The sequence below is a fragment of the Spinacia oleracea genome, chromosome 4 (assembly GCF_020520425.1).
Source record: "Spinacia oleracea cultivar Varoflay chromosome 4, BTI_SOV_V1, whole genome shotgun sequence".
In the NCBI taxonomy this organism is placed as follows: Eukaryota; Viridiplantae; Streptophyta; class Magnoliopsida; order Caryophyllales; family Amaranthaceae; genus Spinacia; species Spinacia oleracea.
The window spans coordinates 176488148-176496305 of NC_079490.1; the positions used below are offsets into that span (position 1 = coordinate 176488148).

The following is an 8158-nucleotide window of genomic DNA, read 5'->3' on the forward strand; positions in this document are numbered from 1 at the left end:
TTTCCTACAAATTCTCCTAAGGGGAAGTTTACCATTAAGTCTACCATTGAGATTGTATTTGAGTCACGAAGTAAGGGAGACAAATTTGAGTCACGAAGTAGGAAGTGCGTATTTTTGGGATACCCATTTGGGCAAAAGGGGTGGAGATTGTATGACTGGAGACACGTGAGTTTTTTGTATCTCGGGATGTGAAATTTCATGATTATGTGTTCCCATTCATGGAAGCAACATATGAGCTTTTGCATTCTTATTCGTTTGTTGGGGTAGCGGACAATATGATGGAAAATGTGGATGATTTTGATCATTGGCATATAGGAGGTACTGACCTGCAGGTGCAAGGTGAGCTGCTTGGGAGCAGCGTGTTACCTGGTACGGTGCAGCATTGTAGGAAGCAGCAGCAGTAGTGTTGCAGGAAGGGGGGAGGCGTGAGGCGCCAGAGGCGCTGCGTGAGGCGAGGAGTGAGGCGCTAGAGGCGCTGCATGAAGCGAGCCTAAGGCGAGGAGTGAGGCGTTAGAGGCGTTGTTTGGTCAGGGTGCGCAGCAGCAGCAACAACATGGATTAGATGGTACACATCAGCAGCAGTGTTCTGCGAGTGAATTGATGACTGATGAGACAACAGCTGTGACTGAAACACAAGATACAATTTCAGCAGAAATAAATAGGGATAATGTGGGTAAGAGTAATATGGAGTTGAGTACGAGTAATACGGAGTTGGGTCGAGGCAAAAGAGAGAAATTTCCATCTTCAAAATTACGTGAATACACAACACATACAATCCTGAAAAAATATAGTACTTCTGAAAGTCCACCAATGTCATCGCCTTCAGGTACTCCTTATCCTATCACCTATTTTGTTAATTATGAACGTTTTTCGTCGAAACACAGAAATTTTATTGTAGTATTGCAGGAAGAAAAGGCACCTAAAACTTTTAAACAGGAAATGCAACATCAAGGGTGGCGCGACGCAATGGCAGCCGAGATTTTTGCCCTAGAGGATCAGGGTACTTGGACATTGGAAAATTTGCCGGAAGGGAAGAAAGAAATCGGAAGTAAATGGGTGTATACTGAGAAGAGGGACGAAGACGGGAATTATTTGCGTTTAAAGGCACGCTTAGTCTGTCTAGGCAATCATCAGGAGGAGGGTCTAGATTATAACGAAACCTTCCCTCCCGTAGCAAAAATGGCTACAGTTCTTACTTTCCTTGCGGTGGCAGCTGTTAAGAATTGGGAGGTGCATCAGATGGAAGTTCATCATGCTTTTCTTCATGGAGATTTGGTGGAAGAAATTTATATGAAAAATGGCTACATTTCTTACTTTCCAGAAACATAATTCGGATAAGGTATGCAGAATGAGAAAATCGTTGTATGGATTGAAACAGGCACCCCGGTGTTGGCTCGAGAAATTGTCTACGGCCCTGAAGAAATATGGCTTTCAACAGTCATACTCAGACTACTCTTTGTTTACACTTTCCAAAGGTACGTTGCAGTTAAGTGTGTTGATTTATGTAGATGACATGATTATTGCAAGCAACAGTACTTTTGCGCTAGAATGTTTTAAAGCATACTTGAGTGAATGCTTTAAGATGAAGGATTTGGGAGCTCCGAAGTATTTTTTGGGGCTGGAGGTGGCTCATAGTAGTCATGGGTTCTATGTTTGTCAGAGAAAATATGCCTTGGATATAATTTCGGAGACTGGGTTGTTGGGTGCAAAGCTTGCAGATTTTCAGATGGAGCAAAATCATAAATTAGCGTTGGCAGACGGGGCAGACTTTGCAGACGGTGAGAAGTACAAGTGCTTGATTGGGCTTCTGATCTTTTTGGCGGTAACAAGACCAGATTTAGCGTACTCGGTTCATATTCTTTCACAGTTCATGCAGTCACCAAAAGAGGAACATTGGGAGGCGGCATTGCGAGTGGTGCGGTACTTGAAAAAGTGCCTCGGACAAGGTATTCTACTTCGTTCTGATAGTGCTTTACAGTTGGAGGGGTGGTGTGATTGGGCGAGTTGTCCGTTGACTCGTCGCTCCTTGTCGGGTTGGTTTGTGTTACTTGGTCTGTCTCCGGTGTCTTGGAAAACCAAGAAACAACATACCATCTCTCGTTCGTCCACTACAACAAAATGAATAATTAACAGCACCTAATTGATAGCGTTTATGAAAAATCGTTGTTGTTATAATTAAGTAACAGCGCTTTATTTTTTACCGCCATCACAAGTTGCTATTTAATACCACTTTGAGTCTAGATTAGTATAATACAGCGTTTATTATTAATGTGCTGTTGAAACGTACTTGGTAATTCTTTACCTACAGGGAAAAAAAACACACAAACACGATAATGTGCAGTTCCAATATGCAGTTCATTCTCATCTCCCCACAAATTTCTCCAGAAAGCTAAACTAACAGTTTCATTCCAATCTCCCCCAATCCAAAATTTTAAGAGTTCCCCTCAATCCAAAATCGCTGAGTTCCCTTCAAATTTTCCCGAGTTCATTTGTGATTTTGCTAGCATCATCTCCGACAAACCTTTACTGGCGACGAAATTCAGTTGCGGTCTTACGGAGGATTTGGATTGCTTCTTCTTCTTTTTAATTGCTCTGAAATTCGGTGTGAGTTATAAATTATGATTTGTAAGCATTGATTTCTTTATAATTGTCAAGTTAATTGAGTCCTACAGGTTTATGAATTGGGAATTTCCGATTTTGCATATGTGAATTGCAGATCAATTGCGAAATGTTGGTTTACTTCTATTGAATTTGGTGTTTTTCCTTCTTAACTTATAGACATTGAAAAGTGTTATTTGATGATTTAAGCTGAAGATCTAACTTGATCTAGTGATTTTTTAGGTTTTAAGGGGATGCAGTCCAAGAGGATTTTGAAGGAGCTGAGAAAGATCCTCCTTCTTCTCGGAATGCAGGTATAATTTATCAACAACTTGTAAGATAGCGTTTGTATTGAAGCTGTGAATTTGATTATGATTTTATTTGTATCCTATAGTCCATTATATTTTTTAATATATACTTCATAATTGCCTGCATTGCTGATAATTTTGGGATATAATTCCCAAATTTATGGTTTTTATTGGTTCCTTGTACTGCCCTCGTCCATGTTTTGCTCCACCTGAATTTCTAGTGAAGGTGGTCACTTAATGAAGTTGGGTGGGTTGGTTTTAGTGTAGCTTTAATTAAATAGTGTATCACTGTCTGAAATTTAAGCTACCGTGTAGACTTGACTTTCATGAACCTTTTCCATATGTCAAGAAGTAGCTTCCTAGTTGAATTTGGTTTTTTCTTATCATTGCAAGTCCTGAGTCTGTTGGGTCATTGCTTCCCAACATCTTCACAATGATGAAACAAAACTGGGACCAGTTGTTGGGGTTTCCATGGTTTCCATGGCAGAAGTAATGGGTGTTCAGATGGCAATTTGTTCAAGAGAGCATTTGTTGTATTATGTAGAGCAGAATATCTGTCGCGCAATACCTTTGGCACTCAGTCTCTTGTGCATATCAAACCCCCAATGTGTGCTCTGTTAGTTTTGAATGAGTTTTTTGTGCCTTTTAATATTCTGAAGTATCTATACAAGGTATATTGGCTTTACTGTAACAATCTGAAGGATGGAACAATAATTATACTGGTGTGAGTTGAGGAAAAATATACTTTGTATATATTGACTAGAGAATACTCTTGGAATTGTTAACTCCAAAGTTGGAGATTGTTTTTCTTTAGAATGCATTATGAGAATTCTATTTCTTTTCCAGGCAGACCATACGTACACATGAAAACATATTAATTAGTTGGAGGTTATTACCTTTAAAATATGTTTTTAAGGAATCTGCATCCATGCTGATGCATCATGTGATTTAATCCCTTTTTTTTCTTCAATATGAAGTATATTCTTCACTATCCCGTTCTTTCAATGTTATGTTCTTTTGTGCAGATACTCTTTACTATGATCGCCTGGAAGTTAAGACTTGCCTAGGACAGGAAAGAAAGGTATTTAACTGGTAGCCCTTGTCGATCTTGTCTCTGTACTAAGCAGAAATGTAATGAATTTACATGTAGCCTCGGTATATAGTGCTCATTTGAGGGCAAGATACGTTCCAAAGAACTAATTTTTTTTGATATGTTGATCATCTCTTTGTTAATTGTGATCAAGGAGAATATGATTTACCCTTACCCGTAATAAACTAATTTGCTTCCGCAAACTTGAGTGCCTTTTCGATTATGTATCAACCTAGCTATGGGCTTGAAATAAATATGAATTGACCTGATAGTTTCAGATTTGGTCTTGGATGTAGAATTCTTCGGTTGATAACAGTTCGTGTTCAGATCAAACAGTTGATATAAATTCTATTAAGACATAGGCATATCAATCTCAGCAGCAAAATACAGGAAGCTGGAGAATGATGAAAACAAAGGTCCGGAATGCATTTCAAATGGTTCTTGTTTATTTCTTATTTTACACTTGTTTGAACTCCCCCCCCCCCCCCCCTACAATCTTGCAGTCAAGACTACTAAAGAGGAAACCTATGTCACAGTCCTAGACAACGTTATGTGATGCAGTCCAAGAGGGTTTTGAAGGAGTTCAAGGAGAAAGATCCTCCTAGTTCTCGGATTGATGGTATAATTCATTAATAATCTTGTAAAATAGTGTTTTTAAGCTGTGAGTTTGATTATGATTTTATTTAAATCCTATATTTGATTAAAAACAATTAATACATGCTTCATAATTTCTTGCATTGCTGATAATTTTGGGATATAATTCCCAAATTTATGGTCTCTAGTGGTTCCTTGTATTGATGATTAGGGCCCTCGTCCTTGGTGTGCTCCACCTGAATTTTTAGTGAATGTGAACGCATATGCATCGCTTAGTGAGGTCGGGTGGGTTGGTTTTGGTGTAGCTTTAATGTTATTAACCAGTGTATCATTGTATGTAGATTTAACTATTTAAGCTACCATGTAGACATGGCTTTCATGAAGTTTTTCCATGTGTCAAGAAGTAGCTTTTGTATCATGAAGTATGCTTGAATCACTGGTTGAGAATCTGAACAAATGATTATATTTGACCAGGTTCTATCCTCTATCAATTGAAGGTCCATCTATATCGCTCTGATTTCCCCTGTTAGGGCCGATTGTATCTGCCATTTGATACCAATGGAGTTAGAACTTAGTGGGCGCCCACAAATATGATAGAATTATCTCCTGGTGAGACCTTAAGCTCTTTTCTTTTCTATTTTTTCCCTTGGAAATGTTCTGATTTGCTGTCTTATTGCACAGTCATATGCTTGAAGCTATAGGGCATGAATTCATGGAGGAGGTTTTCCGTTGTTGTGATTCTATCTTGGCAGTTAATGTGTTCTTGTCCTTGAGGTAATGACAAAAAAAAAATCTAATGCTGCAATCCGTTCATACTTTCTGATTGTTTCAGGTATCTTGCTAAGTGATGTTGTTTCTTCTTCAGTTTATATCTATATGTGATGAGCGATATGATGAGTACAGGAGAAGCTCAGATTTCATTAAGGAATACTTTTTCCCAAGAGGATGCCTACCCTGCTTGAGCCGAGTAACACCAGCAATGACTGCTGCGTCCAGACTTTGGTACGTGCAAGTGCAACAAATTAAGTTATTTTTAGAAGTTTCTACTCAAAACTATTGGGTTATTCTTTTTCAGTGTTGAACACATAGAAAATATTGGGATACACTACTATAAAACACTCAGATGTTGGCGAAAAAATTTCTTGGAGCATCAGAGGTCAGTTGGTTACTCAGTTCATCAGTCAGCTCGCAGCTTTGCATACTACTGCTATCTGAATATGCAGCAAACTTATTTCACTCGGGTCATAATGTAATTTCTACTTGCAGCCTGATATTGACTCTTTGAAGGCTGCAATCAGCTCTGTTGTTGACGTGATGCAGGCGATGGTTTCCTCTGTCTGTTCTGTGCTATCAAAGGTTAGTTGAAGATCATCAAACTACTTATAATTAATAATAACGAGATTTTTACTACAAAAACAAGGAAAATTAATAGAAATATTTTAGTTTCATTTCTATCAATTTTGTTCTTTTCATGAACTTCAACTTTTATGGATTTACTACTAAGGAAGTTGGACTTGTTGAATTAGATAAAGGAAACTACAGTTTGTTGGTTTCTTACTGGTGATCAGTTTGTGGGGTAGGATTCATGAGATTTATCTCCTGCCATTTTAAGGTAAATATCCTCAGGGAGTTTCTTTGAAACTTGTTTGAAAGCTTATGTTCAACCTTCTAGTTCTAGTAACAATTTAAGTAACCCAAATTTTGTTCTCCGTCTTGCATAACTCAGTTTATCTTATACCTGCCAGCCACCAGGATAGCGATTTAGTTGCTTTTACGGAGCAATGGTAATACGTGTCACTTTCTTCGTATCTACTAATGTACATTAGGTATCAGATCCATTATGCACCAATACTTGAACCTTCTTTCTCAACATGCTACACATCTGATAATTGACAAATGCATAGCTAAGGGTGATAATTGAACTCCCTGCAATCATCCACAACGTTACACATTATATCATATACCGTTTTCCTTCCTTGAGTGCATTAATGGCTATAAGACAGTCAGACATTATACCCAAGTTTGGACATTTTTCCTCTTTTGCAACCGTCATAGCTTTCTTAATGCTAAGTAGCTTCGCATATAATGGAATAATCGCATAACTTAGTTTGGAAAAACCATCCTTCCATCTTCCCTTACTATCTTTAAACACCCCTGCTATGCTGGAAGGCAGGTTACAATTTACAAACGAGGCATCAGCATTCACATGAGTCCAATTCGGTAAATTAGGGGGTGGTTCTGAATTTTCCTTGTTTATGTTTTGAGGGATCCGCACTGGTTGGGGATTAAAGGCATGACACTCCCACGCACAACTAACAACACCAGGTGGGTCGTTATAGTTTAATCATGGAGTTACATTTTCATTTGTTCGTAGTGTCTTTTTTCATTTCTACAGTTTTCCCGCTGTGAAATGGGTGTCACTCATGTCCTGGTAACTTGGGGTGCTGGCCGGCTTTATTGGCTCTCATGCATCACTAAGACTTCTATAGGACTCCTATCGTGTGACAGTTGTGGTATCCCCTTCCTTTGATCATTGTTGTTATCCACTACTGGTTTAGTTATTGAGGTTTACAAAGAGATTGTTTTTTATGCGTAGGACAATCTTTCTGGTGGGAACCTGGCTGCTGTTAAGAGTTTGCAACAAATGTTTCCAGAACCAGGTAGACTTCATTTTGTATATACTGATCTAGGAGATGCTAGTGTAGTATCCTTATCGCGACAGGCCATTATTTATGTGCTATTATTCTTTCCTTTGGGCCCTCTCTATCAAAATTAGAGATAAATATGAATTGGATTCAACAATATTATCTAGAATATGTGAAGATGTATGTATTTTTCTTTGTTCAGTTATGCTTATACATTATATGTGTTGTTACTAATTATGTTAACTTTCTTATTTTGTAGTACTTTCATAATTGCAATGTTCCGAATTATGACCAAGAACAAACTGATGAAGTCAGAGCTCAATAGATGCGTCATGTTCTTCTCGTGTGCATTTTGTGGTGGATCAATTATGTTTTTCGATTGGAAATTGTCTACAATTTTCTAATTTTAGTGTTTTGATTTGAAATTGAAAGAAGTACTATATGACATAGACTTCTTTCTTTTTTCTATTTTTTTCTTTCTAGTGTGTTGCCAACATTGCATATGACTTTAAATTATGAGAAGTCGAGACGTTTATTTGAAATGATAGAAATAAAATTGGATGGTATATTCAATTATGTTTTTTTATTTTATTTTTTATTTGTAGGGAGAAACATATGTACATTCATCTTTGATATTACAGGCTCTAGAACGGTTGTTTTTTTTATTTATTTATTACAGGTATTTAATAATTAAAAATTAAAACTAAAAAAGAACCTGTAAAAAATGAAAAGTCGCCTCTAAGGCTCTAATATTAGCATTTTTTAATTAAATGCTACTAATTAATTTAAATTAAATTAGTTGTTCGGTGCACAATTTTTCACCTTAACCAGAAGATTTAATAGCGTTTATATATTGAATGCTGCTAAATGAGGAAATATTAACAGCGCTTATTAAAAGCGCTGTTATTTTTTTAACAGCGCTG

The 8158-nt window shown here is 37.4% G+C and overlaps 1 long non-coding RNA gene across 6 annotated transcripts; it reads left to right on the top strand.

Annotated features, from left to right (window-relative positions):
• Positions 1 to 2285: 2285 nt before the first annotated feature.
• LOC130459620 (uncharacterized) lies at positions 2286 to 7874 on the top strand. Of its 6 annotated transcripts, XR_008919138.1 has the most exons (12): positions 2286 to 2604; positions 2842 to 2912; positions 3932 to 3987; positions 4293 to 4412; positions 4500 to 4615; positions 5065 to 5199; positions 5272 to 5364; positions 5456 to 5592; positions 5666 to 5746; positions 5857 to 5946; positions 7187 to 7250; positions 7495 to 7874. It is a non-coding gene; the product is annotated as an uncharacterized lncRNA (long non-coding RNA). The 6 variants fall into 6 exon arrangements; XR_008919139.1 differs by lacking the exon at positions 4500 to 4615 and having other exon boundaries at positions 2287 to 2604; positions 7495 to 7872; XR_008919137.1 differs by lacking the exons at positions 4293 to 4412; positions 4500 to 4615 and adding an exon at positions 6986 to 7103 and having other exon boundaries at positions 2289 to 2604; positions 7495 to 7869.
• The last annotated feature ends 284 nt before the right edge of the window (positions 7875 to 8158 follow it).